The 22,944-nt window shown below is 53.5% G+C and overlaps 24 non-coding genes across 24 annotated transcripts; 9 read left to right on the forward strand and 15 right to left on the reverse strand.

Moving 5' to 3' along the window:
- Positions 1 to 1,361: 1,361 nt before the first annotated feature.
- Positions 1,362 to 1,433, reverse strand: TRNAE-UUC (transfer RNA glutamic acid (anticodon UUC)). Its single transcript has one exon. It is a non-coding gene; the product is annotated as a tRNA-Glu (tRNA).
- Positions 1,434 to 1,676: 243 nt separating this feature from the next.
- TRNAL-UAA (transfer RNA leucine (anticodon UAA)) lies at positions 1,677 to 1,759 on the forward strand. The gene has a single exon. It is a non-coding gene; the product is annotated as a tRNA-Leu (tRNA).
- A 1,126-nt stretch (positions 1,760 to 2,885) lies between these two features.
- Positions 2,886 to 2,957, reverse strand: TRNAE-CUC (transfer RNA glutamic acid (anticodon CUC)). Its single transcript has one exon. It is a non-coding gene; the product is annotated as a tRNA-Glu (tRNA).
- A 630-nt stretch (positions 2,958 to 3,587) lies between these two features.
- TRNAE-UUC (transfer RNA glutamic acid (anticodon UUC)) lies at positions 3,588 to 3,659 on the reverse strand. Its single transcript has one exon. It is a non-coding gene; the product is annotated as a tRNA-Glu (tRNA).
- A 243-nt stretch (positions 3,660 to 3,902) lies between these two features.
- TRNAL-UAA (transfer RNA leucine (anticodon UAA)) lies at positions 3,903 to 3,985 on the forward strand. Its single transcript has one exon. It is a non-coding gene; the product is annotated as a tRNA-Leu (tRNA).
- Positions 3,986 to 5,819: 1,834 nt separating this feature from the next.
- Positions 5,820 to 5,891, reverse strand: TRNAE-UUC (transfer RNA glutamic acid (anticodon UUC)). Its single transcript has one exon. It is a non-coding gene; the product is annotated as a tRNA-Glu (tRNA).
- Positions 5,892 to 6,134: 243 nt separating this feature from the next.
- Positions 6,135 to 6,217, forward strand: TRNAL-UAA (transfer RNA leucine (anticodon UAA)). The gene has a single exon. It is a non-coding gene; the product is annotated as a tRNA-Leu (tRNA).
- A 1,126-nt stretch (positions 6,218 to 7,343) lies between these two features.
- Positions 7,344 to 7,415, reverse strand: TRNAE-CUC (transfer RNA glutamic acid (anticodon CUC)). The gene has a single exon. It is a non-coding gene; the product is annotated as a tRNA-Glu (tRNA).
- A 630-nt stretch (positions 7,416 to 8,045) lies between these two features.
- TRNAE-UUC (transfer RNA glutamic acid (anticodon UUC)) lies at positions 8,046 to 8,117 on the reverse strand. The gene has a single exon. It is a non-coding gene; the product is annotated as a tRNA-Glu (tRNA).
- Positions 8,118 to 8,360: 243 nt separating this feature from the next.
- On the forward strand, positions 8,361 to 8,443 carry TRNAL-UAA (transfer RNA leucine (anticodon UAA)). Its single transcript has one exon. It is a non-coding gene; the product is annotated as a tRNA-Leu (tRNA).
- Positions 8,444 to 9,569: 1,126 nt separating this feature from the next.
- On the reverse strand, positions 9,570 to 9,641 carry TRNAE-CUC (transfer RNA glutamic acid (anticodon CUC)). Its single transcript has one exon. It is a non-coding gene; the product is annotated as a tRNA-Glu (tRNA).
- A 945-nt stretch (positions 9,642 to 10,586) lies between these two features.
- Positions 10,587 to 10,669, forward strand: TRNAL-UAA (transfer RNA leucine (anticodon UAA)). The gene has a single exon. It is a non-coding gene; the product is annotated as a tRNA-Leu (tRNA).
- Positions 10,670 to 12,497: 1,828 nt separating this feature from the next.
- TRNAE-UUC (transfer RNA glutamic acid (anticodon UUC)) lies at positions 12,498 to 12,569 on the reverse strand. The gene has a single exon. It is a non-coding gene; the product is annotated as a tRNA-Glu (tRNA).
- A 243-nt stretch (positions 12,570 to 12,812) lies between these two features.
- TRNAL-UAA (transfer RNA leucine (anticodon UAA)) lies at positions 12,813 to 12,895 on the forward strand. Its single transcript has one exon. It is a non-coding gene; the product is annotated as a tRNA-Leu (tRNA).
- A 1,126-nt stretch (positions 12,896 to 14,021) lies between these two features.
- Positions 14,022 to 14,093, reverse strand: TRNAE-CUC (transfer RNA glutamic acid (anticodon CUC)). The gene has a single exon. It is a non-coding gene; the product is annotated as a tRNA-Glu (tRNA).
- Positions 14,094 to 14,723: 630 nt separating this feature from the next.
- On the reverse strand, positions 14,724 to 14,795 carry TRNAE-UUC (transfer RNA glutamic acid (anticodon UUC)). Its single transcript has one exon. It is a non-coding gene; the product is annotated as a tRNA-Glu (tRNA).
- A 243-nt stretch (positions 14,796 to 15,038) lies between these two features.
- Positions 15,039 to 15,121, forward strand: TRNAL-UAA (transfer RNA leucine (anticodon UAA)). The gene has a single exon. It is a non-coding gene; the product is annotated as a tRNA-Leu (tRNA).
- Positions 15,122 to 16,247: 1,126 nt separating this feature from the next.
- On the reverse strand, positions 16,248 to 16,319 carry TRNAE-CUC (transfer RNA glutamic acid (anticodon CUC)). Its single transcript has one exon. It is a non-coding gene; the product is annotated as a tRNA-Glu (tRNA).
- Positions 16,320 to 17,264: 945 nt separating this feature from the next.
- Positions 17,265 to 17,347, forward strand: TRNAL-UAA (transfer RNA leucine (anticodon UAA)). Its single transcript has one exon. It is a non-coding gene; the product is annotated as a tRNA-Leu (tRNA).
- A 1,126-nt stretch (positions 17,348 to 18,473) lies between these two features.
- Positions 18,474 to 18,545, reverse strand: TRNAE-CUC (transfer RNA glutamic acid (anticodon CUC)). The gene has a single exon. It is a non-coding gene; the product is annotated as a tRNA-Glu (tRNA).
- A 630-nt stretch (positions 18,546 to 19,175) lies between these two features.
- TRNAE-UUC (transfer RNA glutamic acid (anticodon UUC)) lies at positions 19,176 to 19,247 on the reverse strand. The gene has a single exon. It is a non-coding gene; the product is annotated as a tRNA-Glu (tRNA).
- A 1,452-nt stretch (positions 19,248 to 20,699) lies between these two features.
- Positions 20,700 to 20,771, reverse strand: TRNAE-CUC (transfer RNA glutamic acid (anticodon CUC)). The gene has a single exon. It is a non-coding gene; the product is annotated as a tRNA-Glu (tRNA).
- A 630-nt stretch (positions 20,772 to 21,401) lies between these two features.
- On the reverse strand, positions 21,402 to 21,473 carry TRNAE-UUC (transfer RNA glutamic acid (anticodon UUC)). Its single transcript has one exon. It is a non-coding gene; the product is annotated as a tRNA-Glu (tRNA).
- Positions 21,474 to 21,716: 243 nt separating this feature from the next.
- On the forward strand, positions 21,717 to 21,799 carry TRNAL-UAA (transfer RNA leucine (anticodon UAA)). Its single transcript has one exon. It is a non-coding gene; the product is annotated as a tRNA-Leu (tRNA).
- The last annotated feature ends 1,145 nt before the right edge of the window (positions 21,800 to 22,944 follow it).

Below are 22,944 nucleotides of genomic sequence, written 5' to 3' on the forward strand. Positions count from 1 at the left end.
AACGGGCTTCCAAACGGGCAATGCCCTGACGGGTCCCCCACGCCCCATCCTGCCCATGCCCACACCCCTGTATATGAGGGTGACCCATGTCCCTCACCCTCCATGCTCGAACGGAAGACACGTGTGTCCTGAGGGGAGCGCCAGACAGGCATTTCTCCGGCCAGGCAGACCCCTGCAGCACCCGTTAGGCTCCAAAGCCTGTACATTCCCAAGATGCCACTGGTCACTATGCAAATCAGACAGCCCTGGCCACACCCTCTCCGCCGCTGGGATCTGCTGCTTTCGGTACGTGCAGCTCAGCTTTTTCTTACCCTGAACCAGACTTCCGTTTCAGCAAAAAGGTGGGTTGCAGTGGGTCCGGGATGCCATTTGGAGACAAAGCCTGCGGCCCTGTCAAAGATGACTTCCTGCCGCACACCATGTGGTCAGAAGCCTACGAAAAGAAGCGCACCTCGGAATACAGAATCTCACTTCCTCAAGAGCCTTGCACAAGAGATTTTCCTCCCGCCGAGGAAAGCAACTCAAAGGGAACCTTGCGAAAATCAAATTAGGAGCCAGATTGCGGGATGCTAGGCAAACTGTTTGTCAGAAAAGCAAATTCATTTTGAGAAGCCCTGACCTGCGGGAAGGAAAAGCATTCAAGGGCAGAAGAAGGACTGTTCCCTGACCGGGAATCGAACCCGGGCCGCGGCGGTGAGAGCGCAGAATCCTAACCACTAGACCACCAGGGAACCCAGAGCCATACAGCAAAAGTTCCTACACTGCTCTCCTAGTGACAAAGCTCATGGGGGCAGAAAGCATATTTTATTCTACAGCGAATATGAATCAGAACTTGAAAAAACACTCATGATTCCACCAGACTGTTTGTCACTTCCAAGCACAGGCCATCCCCTCCCCCGTGCTACTGAACCGACGAATTCCTGTACAATCGGGATCCCCGGGAAATCACAAGAGGGACACCTAGTGGCCGCTGATAGCTCAAAGACAGCTGGTACACCTTCTCACACCTACCTCGTTATTCAGCTTGCTGGAAGAATACATTGCGAATGACCGATTCAAGAGTGCAAGGGAGAAGAGTGCTCCAAAGTAGATGTATACATCGCAGCCGGGTTTTCCAGCAATTTACCTTTCTGATGAGCTGGTACTGCACTTTACGCCCACATAGAGCACCTGACTGGGTGGGGGACTGCGTGCGCATGAAGGTGGCTGAGGGCAATGGGAGCAAAGCAACCTGGGACACGGGGGACCCAGCCCCTTTCCTCTGCTTTCGTCTATAGGTCGGGGTGCCTTTTTAAGGACCTTCGATTAAAAAAAGCTGAGCTGCGTGGACAAATTACGCACGTCTACGTCTTAGAGGGATCTTCCCTGACCGGGAATCGAACCCGGGCCGCGGCGGTGAAAGCGCCGAATCCTAGCCACTAGACCACCAGGGAGGAGATGCTCTTGTGAGCCTGCCTTGCTCACTTCCTTATTGTGACTAAGCTAACTCCACTGTATAGATTGCCCATAAAGTACGAGTGGGGAAAAGTTAGGTGTCACACAGTGTGTTTGTCATAAGCAATTACCTTTATCCTCCTGCAAAAGCCTTTTTACTCTGCAATCACCTCTTGCTGGACAGCCTGCGCTGGAGCAGCCAGCATGAAAAGGGAGCTGAGTAAGGCAGGGCCTAGGGTCTCACCAGGGTGGCCGAGTGGTTAAGGCGTTGGACTTAAGATCCAATGGACAGTTGTCCGCATGGGTTCGAGCCCCATCCCTGGTATGGGTTTTCAGCGGGTGTGTAGGAACTTGCAGATGCTTTTTTAAAGCATTTTCCTCTGCCCTCCTCACCCTCCCAGTGCCCTTCCTTAACAGTCCCAATTCACGTCTCAGCTGTGGGGTCTGCTGCTACTCTGCACTTAGCATGGATGCTTCCCAAAGCAATGCAGTGCCACCTACGCAGAGCCCCTGCTTAGAGAAATACACCTCCTATGTCTTTTCCCACTGAAGGGAGCAGGAGGAAGTACTTGCTTCCTGGGGAACATGGGCCTGCCACTGGAATTTGTTAACCCGCCTCTTGCGGATTTCTCCCCTTTCTTTGATTTACACCTGCAGGCTCTCCCTTGCCATCGGAGCAGGATCTGCTGATGCAGGCCCGGCTGGATCAAATGTGCAAAGGCTTGTCCCCAGGCCTCGGGAAAAAATTGAGCAGAGATTCCCGCCTCCGCCTCCGCCTCCTCTTGCCTTCCGAACGGGCTTCCAAACGGGCAATGCCCTGACGGGTCCCCCACGCCCCATCCTGCCCATGCCCACACCCCTGTATATGAGGGTGACCCATGTCCCTCACCCTCCATGCTCGAACGGAAGACACGTGTGTCCTGAGGGGAGCGCCAGACAGGCATTTCTCCGGCCAGGCAGACCCCTGCAGCACCCGTTAGGCTCCAAAGCCTGTACATTCCCAAGATGCCACTGGTCACTATGCAAATCAGACAGCCCTGGCCACACCCTCTCCGCCGCTGGGCTCTGCTGCTTTCGGTACGTGCAGCTCAGCTTTTTCTTACCCTGAACCAGACTTCCGTTTCAGCAAAAAGGTGGGTTGCAGTGGGTCCGGGATGCCATTTGGAGACAAAGCCTGCGGCCCTGTCAAAGATGACTTCCTGCCGCACACCATGTGGTCAGAAGCCTACGAAAAGAAGCGCACCTCGGAATACAGAATCTCACTTCCTCAAGAGCCTTGCACAAGAGATTTTCCTCCCGCCGAGGAAAGCAACTCAAAGGGAACCTTGCGAAAATCAAATTAGGAGCCAGATTGCGGGATGCTAGGCAAACTGTTTGTCAGAAAAGCAAATTCATTTTGAGAAGCCCTGACCTGCGGGAAGGAAAAGCATTCAAGGGCAGAAGAAGGACTGTTCCCTGACCGGGAATCGAACCCGGGCCGCGGCGGTGAGAGCGCCGAATCCTAACCACTAGACCACCAGGGAACCCACAGCCATACAGCAAAAGTTCCTACACTGCTCTCCTAGTGACAAAGCTCATGGGGGCTGAAAGCATATTTTATTCTACAGCGAATATGAATCAGAACTTGAAAAAACACTCATGATTCCACCAGACTGTTTGTCACTTCCAAGCACAGGCCATCCCCTCCCCCGTGCTACTGAACCGACGAATTCCTGTACAATCGGGATCCCCGGGAAATCACAAGAGGGACACCTAGTGGCCGCTGATAGCTCAAAGACAGCTGGTACACCTTCTCACACCTACCTCGTTATTCAGCTTGCTGGAAGAATACATTGCGAATGACCGATTCAAGAGTGCAAGGGAGAAGAGTGCTCCAAAGTAGATGTATACATCGCAGCCGGGTTTTCCAGCAATTTACCTTTCTGATGAGCTGGTACTGCACTTTACGCCCACATAGAGCACCTGACTGGGTGGGGGACTGCGTGCGCATGAAGGTGGCTGAGGGCAATGGGAGCAAAGCAACCTGGGACACAGGGGACCCAGCCCCTTTCCTCTGCTTTCGTCTATAGGTCGGGGTGCCTTTTTAAGGACCTTCGATTAAAAAAAGCTGAGCTGCGTGGACAAATTACACACGTCTACGTCTTAGAGGGATCTTCCCTGACCGGGAATCGAACCCGGGCCGCGGCGGTGAAAGCGCCGAATCCTAGCCACTAGACCACCAGGGAGGAGATGCTCTTGTGAGCCTGCCTTGCTCACTTCCTTATTGTGACTAAGCTAACTCCACTGTATAGATTGCCCATAAAGTACGAGTGGGGAAAAGTTAGGTGTCACACAGTGTGTTTGTCATAAGCAATTACCTTTATCCTCCTGCAAAAGCCTTTTTACTCTGCAATCACCTCTTGCTGGACAGCCTGCGCTGGAGCAGCCAGCATGAAAAGGGAGCTGAGTAAGGCAGGGCCTAGGGTCTCACCAGGGTGGCCGAGTGGTTAAGGCGTTGGACTTAAGATCCAATGGACAGTTGTCCGCATGGGTTCGAGCCCCATCCCTGGTATGGGTTTTCAGCGGGTGTGTAGGAACTTGCAGATGCTTTTTTAAAGCATTTTCCTCTGCCCTCCTCACCCTCCCAGTGCCCTTCCTTAACAGTCCCAATTCACGTCTCAGCTGTGGGGTCTGCTGCTACTCTGCACTTAGCATGGATGCTTCCCAAAGCAATGCAGTGCCACCTACGCAGAGCCCCTGCTTAGAGAAATACACCTCCTATGTCTTTTCCCACTGAAGGGAGCAGGAGGAAGTACTTGCTTCCTGGGGAACATGGGCCTGCCACTGGAATTTGTTAACCCGCCTCTTGCGGATTTCTCCCCTTTCTTTGATTTACACCTGCAGGCTCTCCCTTGCCATCGGAGCAGGATCTGCTGATGCAGGCCCGGCTGGATCAAATGTGCAAAGGCTTGTCCCCAGGCCTCGGGAAAAAATTGAGCAGAGATTCCCGCCTCCGCCTCCGCCTCCGCCTCCTCTTGCCTTCCGAACGGGCTTCCAAACGGGCAATGCCCTGACGGGTCCCCCACGCCCCATCCTGCCCATGCCCACACCCCTGTATATGAGGGTGACCCATGTCCCTCACCCTCCATGCTCGAACGGAAGACACGTGTGTCCTGAGGGGAGCGCCAGACAGGCATTTCTCCGGCCAGGCAGACCCCTGCAGCACCCGTTAGGCTCCAAAGCCTGTACATTCCCAAGATGCCACTGGTCACTATGCAAATCAGACAGCCCTGGCCACACCCTCTCCGCCGCTGGGATCTGCTGCTTTCGGTACGTGCAGCTCAGCTTTTTCTTACCCTGAACCAGACTTCCGTTTCAGCAAAAAGGTGGGTTGCAGTGGGTCCGGGATGCCATTTGGAGACAAAGCCTGCGGCCCTGTCAAAGATGACTTCCTGCCGCACACCATGTGGTCAGAAGCCTACGAAAAGAAGCGCACCTCGGAATACAGAATCTCACTTCCTCAAGAGCCTTGCACAAGAGATTTTCCTCCCGCCGAGGAAAGCAACTCAAAGGGAACCTTGCGAAAATCAAATTAGGAGCCAGATTGCGGGATGCTAGGCAAACTGTTTGTCAGAAAAGCAAATTCATTTTGAGAAGCCCTGACCTGCGGGAAGGAAAAGCATTCAAGGGCAGAAGAAGGACTGTTCCCTGACCGGGAATCGAACCCGGGCCGCGGCGGTGAGAGCGCAGAATCCTAACCACTAGACCACCAGGGAACCCAGAGCCATACAGCAAAAGTTCCTACACTGCTCTCCTAGTGACAAAGCTCATGGGGGCAGAAAGCATATTTTATTCTACAGCGAATATGAATCAGAACTTGAAAAAACACTCATGATTCCACCAGACTGTTTGTCACTTCCAAGCACAGGCCATCCCCTCCCCCGTGCTACTGAACCGACGAATTCCTGTACAATCGGGATCCCCGGGAAATCACAAGAGGGACACCTAGTGGCCGCTGATAGCTCAAAGACAGCTGGTACACCTTCTCACACCTACCTCGTTATTCAGCTTGCTGGAAGAATACATTGCGAATGACCGATTCAAGAGTGCAAGGGAGAAGAGTGCTCCAAAGTAGATGTATACATCGCAGCCGGGTTTTCCAGCAATTTACCTTTCTGATGAGCTGGTACTGCACTTTACGCCCACATAGAGCACCTGACTGGGTGGGGGACTGCGTGCGCATGAAGGTGGCTGAGGGCAATGGGAGCAAAGCAACCTGGGACACGGGGGACCCAGCCCCTTTCCTCTGCTTTCGTCTATAGGTCGGGGTGCCTTTTTAAGGACCTTCGATTAAAAAAAGCTGAGCTGCGTGGACAAATTACGCACGTCTACGTCTTAGAGGGATCTTCCCTGACCGGGAATCGAACCCGGGCCGCGGCGGTGAAAGCGCCGAATCCTAGCCACTAGACCACCAGGGAGGAGATGCTCTTGTGAGCCTGCCTTGCTCACTTCCTTATTGTGACTAAGCTAACTCCACTGTATAGATTGCCCATAAAGTACGAGTGGGGAAAAGTTAGGTGTCACACAGTGTGTTTGTCATAAGCAATTACCTTTATCCTCCTGCAAAAGCCTTTTTACTCTGCAATCACCTCTTGCTGGACAGCCTGCGCTGGAGCAGCCAGCATGAAAAGGGAGCTGAGTAAGGCAGGGCCTAGGGTCTCACCAGGGTGGCCGAGTGGTTAAGGCGTTGGACTTAAGATCCAATGGACAGTTGTCCGCATGGGTTCGAGCCCCATCCCTGGTATGGGTTTTCAGCGGGTGTGTAGGAACTTGCAGATGCTTTTTTAAAGCATTTTCCTCTGCCCTCCTCACCCTCCCAGTGCCCTTCCTTAACAGTCCCAATTCACGTCTCAGCTGTGGGGTCTGCTGCTACTCTGCACTTAGCATGGATGCTTCCCAAAGCAATGCAGTGCCACCTACGCAGAGCCCCTGCTTAGAGAAATACACCTCCTATGTCTTTTCCCACTGAAGGGAGCAGGAGGAAGTACTTGCTTCCTGGGGAACATGGGCCTGCCACTGGAATTTGTTAACCCGCCTCTTGCGGATTTCTCCCCTTTCTTTGATTTACACCTGCAGGCTCTCCCTTGCCATCGGAGCAGGATCTGCTGATGCAGGCCCGGCTGGATCAAATGTGCAAAGGCTTGTCCCCAGGCCTCGGGAAAAAATTGAGCAGAGATTCCCGCCTCCGCCTCCGCCTCCTCTTGCCTTCCGAACGGGCTTCCAAACGGGCAATGCCCTGACGGGTCCCCCACGCCCCATCCTGCCTATGCCCACACCCCTGTATATGAGAGTGACCCATGTCCCTCACCCTCCATGCTCGAACGGAAGACACGTGTGTCCTGAGGGGAGCGCCAGACAGGCATTTCTCCGGCCAGGCAGACCCCTGCAGCACCCGTTAGGCTCCAAAGCCTGTACATTCCCAAGATGCCACTGGTCACTATGCAAATCAGACAGCCCTGGCCACACCCTCTCCGCCGCTGGGCTCTGCTGCTTTCGGTACGTGCAGCTCAGCTTTTTCTTACCCTGAACCAGACTTCCGTTTCAGCAAAAAGGTGGGTTGCAGTGGGTCCGGGATGCCATTTGGAGACAAAGCCTGCGTCCCTGTCAAAGATGACTTCCTGCCGCACACCATGTGGTCAGAAGCCTACGAAAAGAAGCGCACCTCGGAATACAGAATCTCACTTCCTCAAGAGCCTTGCACAAGAGATTTTCCTCCCGCCGAGGAAAGCAACTCAAAGGGAACCTTGCGAAAATCAAATTAGGAGCCAGATTGCGGGATGCTAGGCAAACTGTTTGTCAGAAAAGCAAATTCATTTTGAGAAGCCCTGACCTGCGGGAAGGAAAAGCATTCAAGGGCAGAAGAAGGACTGTTCCCTGACCGGGAATCGAACCCGGGCCGCGGCGGTGAGAGCGCCGAATCCTAACCACTAGACCACCAGGGAACCCACAGCCATACAGCAAAAGTTCCTACACTGCTCTCCTAGTGACAAAGCTCATGGGGGCTGAAAGCATATTTTATTCTACAGCGAATATGAATCAGAACTTGAAAAAACACTCATGATTCCACCAGACTGTTTGTCACTTCCAAGCACAGGCCATCCCCTCCCCCGTGCTACTGAACCGACGAATTCCTGTACAATCGGGATCCCCGGGAAATCACAAGAGGGACACCTAGTGGCCGCTGATAGCTCAAAGACAGCTGGTACACCTTCTCACACCTACCTCGTTATTCAGCTTGCTGGAAGAATACATTGCGAATGACCGATTCAAGAGTGCAAGGGAGAAGAGTGCTCCAAAGTAGATGTATACATCGCAGCCGGGTTTTCCAGCAATTTACCTTTCTGATGAGCTGGTACTGCACTTTACGCCCACATAGAGCACCTGACTGGGTGGGGGACTGCGTGCGCATGAAGGTGGCTGAGGGCAATGGGAGCAAAGCAACCTGGGACACAGGGGACCCAGCCCCTTTCCTCTGCTTTCGTCTATAGGTCGGGGTGCCTTTTTAAGGACCTTCGATTAAAAAAAGCTGAGCTGCGTGGACAAATTACGCACGTCTACGTCTTAGAGGGATCTTCCCTGACCGGGAATCGAACCCGGGCCGCGGCGGTGAAAGCGCCGAATCCTAGCCACTAGACCACCAGGGAGGAGATGCTCTTGTGAGCCTGCCTTGCTCACTTCCTTATTGTGACTAAGCTAACTCCACTGTATAGATTGCCCATAAAGTACGAGTGGGGAAAAGTTAGGTGTCACACAGTGTGTTTGTCATAAGCAATTACCTTTATCCTCCTGCAAAAGCCTTTTTACTCTGCAATCACCTCTTGCTGGACAGCCTGCGCTGGAGCAGCCAGCATGAAAAGGGAGCTGAGTAAGGCAGGACCTAGGGTCTCACCAGGGTGGCCGAGTGGTTAAGGCGTTGGACTTAAGATCCAATGGACAGTTGTCCGCATGGGTTCGAGCCCCATCCCTGGTATGGGTTTTCAGTGGGTGTGTAGGAACTTGCAGATGCTTTTGTAAAGCATTTTCCTCTGCCCTCCTCACCCTCCCAGTGCCCTTCCTTAACAGTCCCAATTCACGTCTCAGCTGTGGGGTCTGCTGCTACTCTGCACTTAGCATGGATGTTTGCCAAAGCAATGCAGTGCCACCTACGCAGAGCCCCTGCTTAGAGAAATACACCTCCTATGTCTTTTCCCACTGAAGGTAGCAGGAGGAAGTACTTGCTTCCTGGGGAACATGGGCCTGCCACTGGAATTTGTTAACCCGCCTCTTGCGGATTTCTCCCCTTTCTTTGATTTACACCTGCAGGCTCTCCCTTGCCATCGGAGCAGGATCTGCTGATGCAGGCCCGGCTGGATCAAATGTGCAAAGGCTTGTCCCCAGGCCTCGGGAAAAAATTGAGCAGAGATTCCCGCCTCCGCCTCCGCCTCCTCTTGCCTTCCGAACGGGCTTCCAAACGGGCAATGCCCTGACGGGTCCCCCACGCCCCATCCTGCCCATGCCCACACCCCTGTATATGAGGGTGACCCATGTCCCTCACCCTCCATGCTCGAACGGAAGACACGTGTGTCCTGAGGGGAGCGCCAGACAGGCATTTCTCCGGCCAGGCAGACCCCTGCAGCACCCGTTAGGCTCCAAAGCCTGTACATTCCCAAGATGCCACTGGTCACTATGCAAATCAGACAGCCCTGGCCACACCCTCTCCGCCGCTGGGCTCTGCTGCTTTCGGTACGTGCAGCTCAGCTTTTTCTTACCCTGAACCAGACTTCCGTTTCAGCAAAAAGGTGGGTTGCAGTGGGTCCGGGATGCCATTTGGAGACAAAGCCTGCGGCCCTGTCAAAGATGACTTCCTGCCGCACACCATGTGGTCAGAAGCCTACGAAAAGAAGCGCACCTCGGAATACAGAATCTCACTTCCTCAAGAGCCTTGCACAAGAGATTTTCCTCCCGCCGAGGAAAGCAACTCAAAGGGAACCTTGCGAAAATCAAATTAGGAGCCAGATTGCGGGATGCTAGGCAAACTGTTTGTCAGAAAAGCAAATTCATTTTGAGAAGCCCTGACCTGCGGGAAGGAAAAGCATTCAAGGGCAGAAGAAGGACTGTTCCCTGACCGGGAATCGAACCCGGGCCGCGGCGGTGAGAGCGCCGAATCCTAACCACTAGACCACCAGGGAACCCACAGCCATACAGCAAAAGTTCCTACACTGCTCTCCTAGTGACAAAGCTCATGGGGGCTGAAAGCATATTTTATTCTACAGCGAATATGAATCAGAACTTGAAAAAACACTCATGATTCCACCAGACTGTTTGTCACTTCCAAGCACAGGCCATCCCCTCCCCCGTGCTACTGAACCGACGAATTCCTGTACAATCGGGATCCCCGGGAAATCACAAGAGGGACACCTAGTGGCCGCTGATAGCTCAAAGACAGCTGGTACACCTTCTCACACCTACCTCGTTATTCAGCTTGCTGGAAGAATACATTGCGAATGACCGATTCAAGAGTGCAAGGGAGAAGAGTGCTCCAAAGTAGATGTATACATCGCAGCCGGGTTTTCCAGCAATTTACCTTTCTGATGAGCTGGTACTGCACTTTACGCCCACATAGAGCACCTGACTGGGTGGGGGACTGCGTGCGCATGAAGGTGGCTGAGGGCAATGGGAGCAAAGCAACCTGGGACACAGGGGACCCAGCCCCTTTCCTCTGCTTTCGTCTATAGGTCGGGGTGCCTTTTTAAGGACCTTCGATTAAAAAAAGCTGAGCTGCGTGGACAAATTACACACGTCTACGTCTTAGAAGGATCTTCCCTGACCGGGAATCGAACCCGGGCCGCGGCAGTGAAAGCGCCGAATCCTAGCCACTAGACCACCAGGGAGGAGATGCTCTTGTGAGCCTGCCTTGCTCACTTCCTTATTGTGACTAAGCTAACTCCACTGTATAGATTGCCCATAAAGTACGAGTGGGGAAAAGTTAGGTGTCACACAGTGTGTTTGTCATAAGCAATTACCTTTATCCTCCTGCAAAAGCCTTTTTACTCTGCAATCACCTCTTGCTGGACAGCCTGCGCTGGAGCAGCCAGCATGAAAAGGGAGCTGAGTAAGGTAGGGCCTAGGGTCTCACCAGGGTGGCCGAGTGGTTAAGGCGTTGGACTTAAGATCCAATGGACAGTTGTCCGCATGGGTTCGAGCCCCATCCCTGGTATGGGTTTTCAGCGGGTGTGTAGGAACTTGCAGATGCTTTTTTAAAGCATTTTCCTCTGCCCTCCTCACCCTCCCAGTGCCCTTCCTTAACAGTCCCAATTCACGTCTCAGCTGTGGGGTCTGCTGCTACTCTGCACTTAGCATGGATGCTTCCCAAAGCAATGCAGTGCCACCTACGCAGAGCCCCTGCTTAGAGAAATACACCTCCTATGTCTTTTCCCACTGAAGGGAGCAGGAGGAAGTACTTGCTTCCTGGGGAACATGGGCCTGCCACTGGAATTTGTTAACCCGCCTCTTGCGGATTTCTCCCCTTTCTTTGATTTACACCTGCAGGCTCTCCATTGCCATCGGAGCAGGATCTGCTGATGCAGGCCCGGCTGGATCAAATGTGCAAAGGCTTGTCCCCAGGCCTCGGGAAAAAATTGAGCAGAGATTCCCGCCTCCGCCTCCGCCTCCTCTTGCCTTCCGAACGGGCTTCCAAACGGGCAATGCCCTGACGGGTCCCCCACGCCCCATCCTGCCCATGCCCACACCCCTGTATATGAGGGTGACCCATGTCCCTCACCCTCCATGCTCGAACGGAAGACACGTGTGTCCTGAGGGGAGCGCCAGACAGGCATTTCTCCGGCCAGGCAGACCCCTGCAGCACCCGTTAGGCTCCAAAGCCTGTACATTCCCAAGATGCCACTGGTCACTATGCAAATCAGACAGCCCTGGCCACACCCTCTCCGCCGCTGGGATCTGCTGCTTTCGGTACGTGCAGCTCAGCTTTTTCTTACCCTGAACCAGACTTCCGTTTCAGCAAAAAGGTGGGTTGCAGTGGGTCCGGGATGCCATTTGGAGACAAAGCCTGCGGCCCTGTCAAAGATGACTTCCTGCCGCACACCATGTGGTCAGAAGCCTACGAAAAGAAGCGCACCTCGGAATACAGAATCTCACTTCCTCAAGAGCCTTGCACAAGAGATTTTCCTCCCGCCGAGGAAAGCAACTCAAAGGGAACCTTGCGAAAATCAAATTAGGAGCCAGATTGCGGGATGCTAGGCAAACTGTTTGTCAGAAAAGCAAATTCATTTTGAGAAGCCCTGACCTGCGGGAAGGAAAAGCATTCAAGGGCAGAAGAAGGACTGTTCCCTGACCGGGAATCGAACCCGGGCCGCGGCGGTGAGAGCGCAGAATCCTAACCACTAGACCACCAGGGAACCCAGAGCCATACAGCAAAAGTTCCTACACTGCTCTCCTAGTGACAAAGCTCATGGGGGCAGAAAGCATATTTTATTCTACAGCGAATATGAATCAGAACTTGAAAAAACACTCATGATTCCACCAGACTGTTTGTCACTTCCAAGCACAGGCCATCCCCTCCCCCGTGCTACTGAACCGACGAATTCCTGTACAATCGGGATCCCCGGGAAATCACAAGAGGGACACCTAGTGGCCGCTGATAGCTCAAAGACAGCTGGTACACCTTCTCACACCTACCTCGTTATTCAGCTTGCTGGAAGAATACATTGCGAATGACCGATTCAAGAGTGCAAGGGAGAAGAGTGCTCCAAAGTAGATGTATACATCGCAGCCGGGTTTTCCAGCAATTTACCTTTCTGATGAGCTGGTACTGCACTTTACGCCCACATAGAGCACCTGACTGGGTGGGGGACTGCGTGCGCATGAAGGTGGCTGAGGGCAATGGGAGCAAAGCAACCTGGGACACGGGGGACCCAGCCCCTTTCCTCTGCTTTCGTCTATAGGTCGGGGTGCCTTTTTAAGGACCTTCGATTAAAAAAAGCTGAGCTGCGTGGACAAATTACGCACGTCTACGTCTTAGAGGGATCTTCCCTGACCGGGAATCGAACCCGGGCCGCGGCGGTGAAAGCGCCGAATCCTAGCCACTAGACCACCAGGGAGGAGATGCTCTTGTGAGCCTGCCTTGCTCACTTCCTTATTGTGACTAAGCTAACTCCACTGTATAGATTGCCCATAAAGTACGAGTGGGGAAAAGTTAGGTGTCACACAGTGTGTTTGTCATAAGCAATTACCTTTATCCTCCTGCAAAAGCCTTTTTACTCTGCAATCACCTCTTGCTGGACAGCCTGCGCTGGAGCAGCCAGCATGAAAAGGGAGCTGAGTAAGGCAGGGCCTAGGGTCTCACCAGGGTGGCCGAGTGGTTAAGGCGTTGGACTTAAGATCCAATGGACAGTTGTCCGCATGGGTTCGAGCCCCATCCCTGGTATGGGTTTTCAGCGGGTGTGTAGGAACTTGCAGATGCTTTTTTAAAGCATTTTCCTCTGCCCTCCTCACCCTCCCAGTGCCCTTCCTTAACAGTCCCAATTCACGTCTCAGCTGTGGGGTCTGCTGCTACTCTGCACTTAGCATGGATGCTTCCCAAAGCAATGCAGTGCCACCTACGCAGAGCCCCTGCTTAGAGAAATACACCTCCTATGTCTTTTCCCACTGAAGGGAGCAGGAGGAAGTACTTGCTTCCTGGGGAACATGGGCCTGCCACTGGAATTTGTTAACCCGCCTCTTGCGGATTTCTCCCCTTTCTTTGATTTACACCTGCAGGCTCTCCCTTGCCATCGGAGCAGGATCTGCTGATGCAGGCCCGGCTGGATCAAATGTGCAAAGGCTTGTCCCCAGGCCTCGGGAAAAAATTGAGCAGAGATTCCCGCCTCCGCCTCCGCCTCCTCTTGCCTTCCGAACGGGCTTCCAAACGGGCAATGCCCTGACGGGTCCCCCACGCCCCATCCTGCCTATGCCCACACCCCTGTATATGAGGGTGACCCATGTCCCTCACCCTCCATGCTCGAACGGAAGACACGTGTGTCCTGAGGGGAGCGCCAGACAGGCATTTCTCCGGCCAGGCAGACCCCTGCAGCACCCGTTAGGCTCCAAAGCCTGTACATTCCCAAGATGCCACTGGTCACTATGCAAATCAGACAGCCCTGGCCACACCCTCTCCGCCGCTGGGCTCTGCTGCTTTCGGTACGTGCAGCTCAGCTTTTTCTTACCCTGAACCAGACTTCCGTTTCAGCAAAAAGGTGGGTTGCAGTGGGTCCGGGATGCCATTTGGAGACAAAGCCTGCGTCCCTGTCAAAGATGACTTCCTGCCGCACACCATGTGGTCAGAAGCCTACGAAAAGAAGCGCACCTCGGAATACAGAATCTCACTTCCTCAAGAGCCTTGCACAAGAGATTTTCCTCCCGCCGAGGAAAGCAACTCAAAGGGAACCTTGCGAAAATCAAATTAGGAGCCAGATTGCGGGATGCTAGGCAAACTGTTTGTCAGAAAAGCAAATTCATTTTGAGAAGCCCTGACCTGCGGGAAGGAAAAGCATTCAAGGGCAGAAGAAGGACTGTTCCCTGACCGGGAATCGAACCCGGGCCGCGGCGGTGAGAGCGCCGAATCCTAACCACTAGACCACCAGGGAACCCACAGCCATACAGCAAAAGTTCCTACACTGCTCTCCTAGTGACAAAGCTCATGGGGGCTGAAAGCATATTTTATTCTACAGCGAATATGAATCAGAACTTGAAAAAACACTCATGATTCCACCAGACTGTTTGTCACTTCCAAGCACAGGCCATCCCCTCCCCCGTGCTACTGAACCGACGAATTCCTGTACAATCGGGATCCCCGGGAAATCACAAGAGGGACACCTAGTGGCCGCTGATAGCTCAAAGACAGCTGGTACACCTTCTCACACCTACCTCGTTATTCAGCTTGCTGGAAGAATACATTGCGAATGACCGATTCAAGAGTGCAAGGGAGAAGAGTGCTCCAAAGTAGATGTATACATCGCAGCCGGGTTTTCCAGCAATTTACCTTTCTGATGAGCTGGTACTGCACTTTACGCCCACATAGAGCACCTGACTGGGTGGGGGACTGCGTGCGCATGAAGGTGGCTGAGGGCAATGGGAGCAAAGCAACCTGGGACACAGGGGACCCAGCCCCTTTCCTCTGCTTTCGTCTATAGGTCGGGGTGCCTTTTTAAGGACCTTCGATTAAAAAAAGCTGAGCTGCGTGGACAAATTACGCACGTCTACGTCTTAGAGGGATCTTCCCTGACCGGGAATCGAACCCGGGCCGCGGCGGTGAAAGCGCCGAATCCTAGCCACTAGACCACCAGGGAGGAGATGCTCTTGTGAGCCTGCCTTGCTCACTTCCTTATTGTGACTAAGCTAACTCCACTGTATAGATTGCCCATAAAGTACGAGTGGGGAAAAGTTAGGTGTCACACAGTGTGTTTGTCATAAGCAATTACCTTTATCCTCCTGCAAAAGCCTTTTTACTCTGCAATCACCTCTTGCTGGACAGCCTGCGCTGGAGCAGCCAGCATGAAAAGGGAGCTGAGTAAGGCAGGACCTAGGGTCTCACCAGGGTGGCCGAGTGGTTAAGGCGTTGGACTTAAGATCCAATGGACAGTTGTCCGCATGGGTTCGAGCCCCATCCCTGGTATGGGTTTTCAGTGGGTGTGTAGGAACTTGCAGATGCTTTTGTAAAGCATTTTCCTCTGCCCTCCTCACCCTCCCAGTGCCCTTCCTTAACAGTCCCAATTCACGTCTCAGCTGTGGGGTCTGCTGCTACTCTGCACTTAGCATGGATGTTTGCCAAAGCAATGCAGTGCCACCTACGCAGAGCCCCTGCTTAGAGAAATACACCTCCTATGTCTTTTCCCACTGAAGGTAGCAGGAGGAAGTACTTGCTTCCTGGGGAACATGGGCCTGCCACTGGAATTTGTTAACCCGCCTCTTGCGGATTTCTCCCCTTTCTTTGATTTACACCTGCAGGCTCTCCCTTGCCATCGGAGCAGGATCTGCTGATGCAGGCCCGGCTGGATCAAATGTGCAAAGGCTTGTCCCCAGGCCTCGGGAAAAAATTGAGCAGAGATTCCCGCCTCCGCCTCCGCCTCCTCTTGCCTTCCGAACGGGCTTCCAAACGGGCAATGCCCTGACGGGTCCCCCACGCCCCATCCTGCCCATGCCCACACCCCTGTATATGAGGGTGACCCATGTCCCTCACCCTCCATGCTCGAACGGAAGACACGTGTGTCCTGAGGGGAGCGCCAGACAGGCATTTCTCCGGCCAGGCAGACCCCTGCAGCACCCGTTAGGCTCCAAAGCCTGTACATTCCCAAGATGCCACTGGTCACTATGCAAATCAGACAGCCCTGGCCACACCCTCTCCGCCGCTGGGCTCTGCTGCTTTCGGTACGTGCAGCTCAGCTTTTTCTTACCCTGAACCAGACTTCCGTTTCAGCAAAAAGGTGGGTTGCAGTGGGTCCGGGATGCCATTTGGAGACAAAGCCTGCGGCCCTGTCAAAGATGACTTCCTGCCGCACACCATGTGGTCAGAAGCCTACGAAAAGAAGCGCACCTCGGAATACAGAATCTCACTTCCTCAAGAGCCTTGCACAAGAGATTTTCCTCCCGCCGAGGAAAGCAACTCAAAGGGAACCTTGCGAAAATCAAATTAGGAGCCAGATTGCGGGATGCTAGGCAAACTGTTTGTCAGAAAAGCAAATTCATTTTGAGAAGCCCTGACCTGCGGGAAGGAAAAGCATTCAAGGGCAGAAGAAGGACTGTTCCCTGACCGGGAATCGAACCCGGGCCGCGGCGGTGAGAGCGCCGAATCCTAACCACTAGACCACCAGGGAACCCACAGCCATACAGCAAAAGTTCCTACACTGCTCTCCTAGTGACAAAGCTCATGGGGGCTGAAAGCATATTTTATTCTACAGCGAATATGAATCAGAACTTGAAAAAACACTCATGATTCCACCAGACTGTTTGTCACTTCCAAGCACAGGCCATCCCCTCCCCCGTGCTACTGAACCGACGAATTCCTGTACAATCGGGATCCCCGGGAAATCACAAGAGGGACACCTAGTGGCCGCTGATAGCTCAAAGACAGCTGGTACACCTTCTCACACCTACCTCGTTATTCAGCTTGCTGGAAGAATACATTGCGAATGACCGATTCAAGAGTGCAAGGGAGAAGAGTGCTCCAAAGTAGATGTATACATCGCAGCCGGGTTTTCCAGCAATTTACCTTTCTGATGAGCTGGTACTGCACTTTACGCCCACATAGAGCACCTGACTGGGTGGGGGACTGCGTGCGCATGAAGGTGGCTGAGGGCAATGGGAGCAAAGCAACCTGGGACACAGGGGACCCAGCCCCTTTCCTCTGCTTTCGTCTATAGGTCGGGGTGCCTTTTTAAGGACCTTCGATTAAAAAAAGCTGAGCTGCGTGGACAAATTACACACGTCTACGTCTTAGAGGGATCTTCCCTGACCGGGAATCGAACCCGGGCCGCGGCAGTGAAAGCGCCGAATCCTAGCCACTAGACCACCAGGGAGGAGATGCTCTTGTGAGCCTGCCTTGCTCACTTCCTTATTGTGACTAAGCTAACTCCACTGTATAGATTGCCCATAAAGTACGAGTGGGGAAAAGTTAGGTGTCACACAGTGTGTTTGTCATAAGCAATTACCTTTATCCTCCTGCAAAAGCCTTTTTACTCTGCAATCACCTCTTGCTGGACAGCCTGCGCTGGAGCAGCCAGCATGAAAAGGGAGCTGAGTAAGGTAGGGCCTAGGGTCTCACCAGGGTGGCCGAGTGGTTAAGGCGTTGGACTTAAGATCCAATGGACAGTTGTCCGCATGGGTTCGAGCCCCATCCCTGGTATGGGTTTTCAGCGGGTGTGTAGGAACTTGCAGATGCTTTTTTAAAGCATTTTCCTCTGCCCTCCTCACCCTCCCAGTGCCCTTCCTTAACAGTCCCAATTCACGTCTCAGCTGTGGGGTCTGCTGCTACTCTGCACTTAGCATGGATGCTTCCCAAAGCAATGCAGTGCCACCTACGCAGAGCCCCTGCTTAGAGAAATACACCTCCTATGTCTTTTCCCACTGAAGGGAGCAGGAGGAAGTACTTGCTTCCTGGGGAACATGGGCCTGCCACTGGAATTTGTTAACCCGCCTCTTGCGGATTTCTCCCCTTTCTTTGATTTACACCTGCAGGCTCTCCATTGCCATCGGAGCAGGATCTGCTGATGCAGGCCCGGCTGGATCAAATGTGCAAAGGCTTGTCCCCAGGCCTCGGGAAAAAATTGAGCAGAGATTCCCGCCTCCGCCTCCGCCTCCTCTTGCCTTCCGAACGGGCTTCCAAACGGGCAATGCCCTGACGGGTCCCCCACGCCCCATCCTGCCCATGCCCACACCCCTGTATATGAGGGTGACCCATGTCCCTCACCCTCCATGCTCGAACGGAAGACACGTGTGTCCTGAGGGGAGCGCCAGACAGGCATTTCTCCGGCCAGGCAGACCCCTGCAGCACCCGTTAGGCTCCAAAGCCTGTACATTCCCAAGATGCCACTGGTCACTATGCAAATCAGACAGCCCTGGCCACACCCTCTCCGCCGCTGGGCTCTGCTGCTTTCGGTACGTGCAGCTCAGCTTTTTCTTACCCTGAACCAGACTTCCGTTTCAGCAAAAAGGTGGGTTGCAGTGGGTCCGGGATGCCATTTGGAGACAAAGCCTGCGGCCCTGTCAAAGATGACTTCCTGCCGCACACCATGTGGTCAGAAGCCTACGAAAAGAAGCGCACCTCGGAATACAGAATCTCACTTCCTCAAGAGCCTTGCACAAGAGATTTTCCTCCCGCCGAGGAAAACAACTCAAAGGGAACCTTGCGAAAATCAAATTAGGAGCCAGATTGCGGGATGCTAGGCAAACTGTTTGTCAGAAAAGCAAATTCATTTTGAGAAGCCCTGACCTGCGGGAAGGAAAAGCATTCAAGGGCAGAAGAAGGACTGTTCCCTGACCGGGAATCGAACCCGGGCCGCGGCGGTGAGAGCGCCGAATCCTAACCACTAGACCACCAGGGAACCCACAGCCATACAGCAAAAGTTCCTACACTGCTCTCCTAGTGACAAAGCTCATGGGGGCTGAAAGCATATTTTATTCTACAGCGAATATGAATCAGAACTTGAAAAAACACTCATGATTCCACCAGACTGTTTGTCACTTCCAAGCACAGGCCATCCCCTCCCCCGTGCTACTGAACCGACGAATTCCTGTACAATCGGGATCCCCGGGAAATCACAAGAGGGACACCTAGTGGCCGCTGATAGCTCAAAGACAGCTGGTACACCTTCTCACACCTACCTCGTTATTCAGCTTGCTGGAAGAATACATTGCGAATGACCGATTCAAGAGTGCAAGGGAGAAGAGTGCTCCAAAGTAGATGTATACATCGCAGCCGGGTTTTCCAGCAATTTACCTTTCTGATGAGCTGGTACTGCACTTTACGCCCACATAGAGCACCTGACTGGGTGGGGGACTGCGTGCGCATGAAGGTGGCTGAGGGCAATGGGAGCAAAGCAACCTGGGACACAGGGGACCCAGCCCCTTTCCTCTGCTTTCGTCTATAGGTCGGGGTGCCTTTTTAAGGACCTTCGATTAAAAAAAGCTGAGCTGCGTGGACAAATTACACACGTCTACGTCTTAGAGGGATCTTCCCTGACCGGGAATCGAACCCGGGCCGCGGCGGTGAAAGCGCCGAATCCTAGCCACTAGACCACCAGGGAGGAGATGCTCTTGTGAGCCTGCCTTGCTCACTTCCTTATTGTGACTAAGCTAACTCCACTGTATAGATTGCCCATAAAGTACGAGTGGGGAAAAGTTAGGTGTCACACAGTGTGTTTGTCATAAGCAATTACCTTTATCCTCCTGCAAAAGCCTTTTTACTCTGCAATCACCTCTTGCTGGACAGCCTGCGCTGGAGCAGCCAGCATGAAAAGGGAGCTGAGTAAGGCAGGGCCTAGGGTCTCACCAGGGTGGCCGAGTGGTTAAGGCGTTGGACTTAAGATCCAATGGACAGTTGTCCGAATGGGTTCGAGCCCCATCCCTGGTATGGGTTTTCAGCGGGTGTGTAGGAACTTGCAGATGCTTTTTTAAAGCATTTTCCTCTGCCCTCCTCACCCTCCCAGTGCCCTTCCTTAACAGTCCCAATTCACGTCTCAGCTGTGGGGTCTGCTGCTACTCTGCACTTAGCATGGATGCTTCCCAAAGCAATGCAGTGCCACCTACGCAGAGCCCCTGCTTAGAGAAATACACCTCCTATGTCTTTTCCCACTGAAGGGAGCAGGAGGAAGTACTTGCTTCCTGGGGAACATGGGCCTGCCACTGGAATTTGTTAACCCGCCTCTTGCGGATTTCTCCCCTTTCTTTGATTTACACCTGCAGGCTCTCCCTTGCCATCGGAGCAGGATCTGCTGATGCAGGCCCGGCTGGATCAAATGTGCAAAGGCTTGTCCCCAGGCCTCGGGAAAAAATTGAGCAGAGATTCCCGCCTCCGCCTCCGCCTCCTCTTGCCTTCCGAACGGGCTTCCAAACGGGCAATGCCCTGACGGGTCCCCCACGCCCCATCCTGCCCATGCCCACACCCCTGTATATGAGGGTGACCCATGTCCCTCACCCTCCATGCTCGAACGGAAGACACGTGTGTCCTGAGGGGAGCGCCAGACAGGCATTTCTCCGGCCAGGCAGACCCCTGCAGCACCCGTTAGGCTCCAAAGCCTGTACATTCCCAAGATGCCACTGGTCACTATGCAAATCAGACAGCCCTGGCCACACCCTCTCCGCCGCTGGGCTCTGCTGCTTTCGGTACGTGCAGCTCAGCTTTTTCTTACCCTGAACCAGACTTCCGTTTCAGCAAAAAGGTGGGTTGCAGTGGGTCCGGGATGCCATTTGGAGACAAAGCCTGCGGCCCTGTCAAAGATGACTTCCTGCCGCACACCATGTGGTCAGAAGCCTACGAAAAGAAGCGCACCTCGGAATACAGAATCTCACTTCCTCAAGAGCCTTGCACAAGAGATTTTCCTCCCGCCGAGGAAAGCAACTCAAAGGGAACCTTGCGAAAATCAAATTAGGAGCCAGATTGCGGGATTCTAGGCAAACTGTTTGTCAGAAAAGCAAATTCATTTTGAGAAGCCCTGACCTGCGGGAAGGAAAAGCATTCAAGGGCAGAAGAAGGACTGTTCCCTGACCGGGAATCGAACCCGGGCCGCGGCGGTGAGAGCGCCGAATCCTAACCACTAGACCACCAGGGAACCCACAGCCATACAGCAAAAGTTCCTACACTGCTCTCCTAGTGACAAAGCTCATGGGGGCTGAAAGCATATTTTATTCTACAGCGAATATGAATCAGAACTTGAAAAAACACTCATGATTCCACCAGACTGTTTGTCACTTCCAAGCACAGGCCATCCCCTCCCCCGTGCTACTGAACCGACGAATTCCTGTACAATCGGGATCCCCGGGAAATCACAAGAGGGACACCTAGTGGCCGCTGATAGCTCAAAGACAGCTGGTACACCTTCTCACACCTACCTCGTTATTCAGCTTGCTGGAAGAATACATTGCGAATGACCGATTCAAGAGTGCAAGGGAGAAGAGTGCTCCAAAGTAGATGTATACATCGCAGCCGGGTTTTCCAGCAATTTACCTTTCTGATGAGCTGGTACTGCACTTTACGCCCACATAGAGCACCTGACTGGGTGGGGGACTGCGTGCGCATGAAGGTGGCTGAGGGCAATGGGAGCAAAGCAACCTGGGACACAGGGGACCCAGCCCCTTTCCTCTGCTTTCGTCTATAGGTCGGGGTGCCTTTTTAAGGACCTTCGATTAAAAAAAGCTGAGCTGCGTGGACAAATTACACACGTCTACGTCTTAGAGGGATCTTCCCTGACCGGGAATCGAACCCGGGCCGCGGCGGTGAAAGCGCCGAATCCTAGCCACTAGACCACCAGGGAGGAGATGCTCTTGTGAGCCTGCCTTGCTCACTTCCTTATTGTGACTAAGTTAACTCCACTGTATAGATTGCCCATAAAGTACGAGTGGGGAAAAGTTAGGTGTCACACAGTGTGTTTGTCATAAGCAATTACCTTTATCCTCCTGCAAAAGCCTTTTTACTCTGCAATCACCTCTTGCTGGACAGCCTGCGCTGGAGCAGCCAGCATGAAAAGGGAGCTGAGTAAGGCAGGGCCTAGGGTCTCACCAGGGTGGCCGAGTGGTTAAGGCGTTGGACTTAAGATCCAATGGACAGTTGTCCGCATGGGTTCGAGCCCCATCCCTGGTATGGGTTTTCAGCGGGTGTGTAGGAACTTGCAGATGCTTTTTTAAAGCATTTTCCTCTGCCCTCCTCACCCTCCCAGTGCCCTTCCTTAACAGTCCCAATTCACGTCTCAGCTGTGGGGTCTGCTGCTACTCTGCACTTAGCATGGATGCTTCCCAAAGCAATGCAGTGCCACCTACGCAGAGCCCCTGCTTAGAGAAATACACCTCCTATGTCTTTTCCCACTGAAGGGAGCAGGAGGAAGTACTTGCTTCCTGGGGAACATGGGCCTGCCACTGGAATTTGTTAACCCGCCTCTTGCGGATTTCTCCCCTTTCTTTGATTTACACCTGCAGGCTCTCCCTTGCCATCGGAGCAGGATCTGCTGATGCAGGCCCGGCTGGATCAAATGTGCAAAGGCTTGTCCCCAGGCCTCGGGAAAAAATTGAGCAGAGATTCCCGCCTCCGCCTCCGCCTCCGCCTCCTCTTGCCTTCCGAACGGGCTTCCAAACGGGCAATGCCCTGACGGGTCCCCCACGCCCCATCCTGCCCATGCCCACACCCCTGTATATGAGGGTGACCCATGTCCCTCACCCTCCATGCTCGAACGGAAGACACGTGTGTCCTGAGGGGAGCGCCAGACAGGCATTTCTCCGGCCAGGCAGACCCCTGCAGCACCCGTTAGGCTCCAAAGCCTGTACATTCCCAAGATGCCACTGGTCACTATGCAAATCAGACAGCCCTGGCCACACCCTCTCCGCCGCTGGGATCTGCTGCTTTCGGTACGTGCAGCTCAGCTTTTTCTTACCCTGAACCAGACTTCCGTTTCAGCAAAAAGGTGGGTTGCAGTGGGTCCGGGATGCCATTTGGAGACAAAGCCTGCGGCCCTGTCAAAGATGACTTCCTGCCGCACACCATGTGGTCAGAAGCCTACGAAAAGAAGCGCACCTCGGAATACAGAATCTCACTTCCTCAAGAGCCTTGCACAAGAGATTTTCCTCCCGCCGAGGAAAGCAACTCAAAGGGAACCTTGCGAAAATCAAATTAGGAGCCAGATTGCGGGATGCTAGGCAAACTGTTTGTCAGAAAAGCAAATTCATTTTGAGAAGCCCTGACCTGCGGGAAGGAAAAGCATTCAAGGGCAGAAGAAGGACTGTTCCCTGACCGGG

Source organism: Triturus cristatus, chromosome 5_2 (genome assembly GCF_964204655.1).
Source record: "Triturus cristatus chromosome 5_2, aTriCri1.1, whole genome shotgun sequence".
Classification (NCBI taxonomy): domain Eukaryota; kingdom Metazoa; phylum Chordata; class Amphibia; order Caudata; family Salamandridae; genus Triturus; species Triturus cristatus.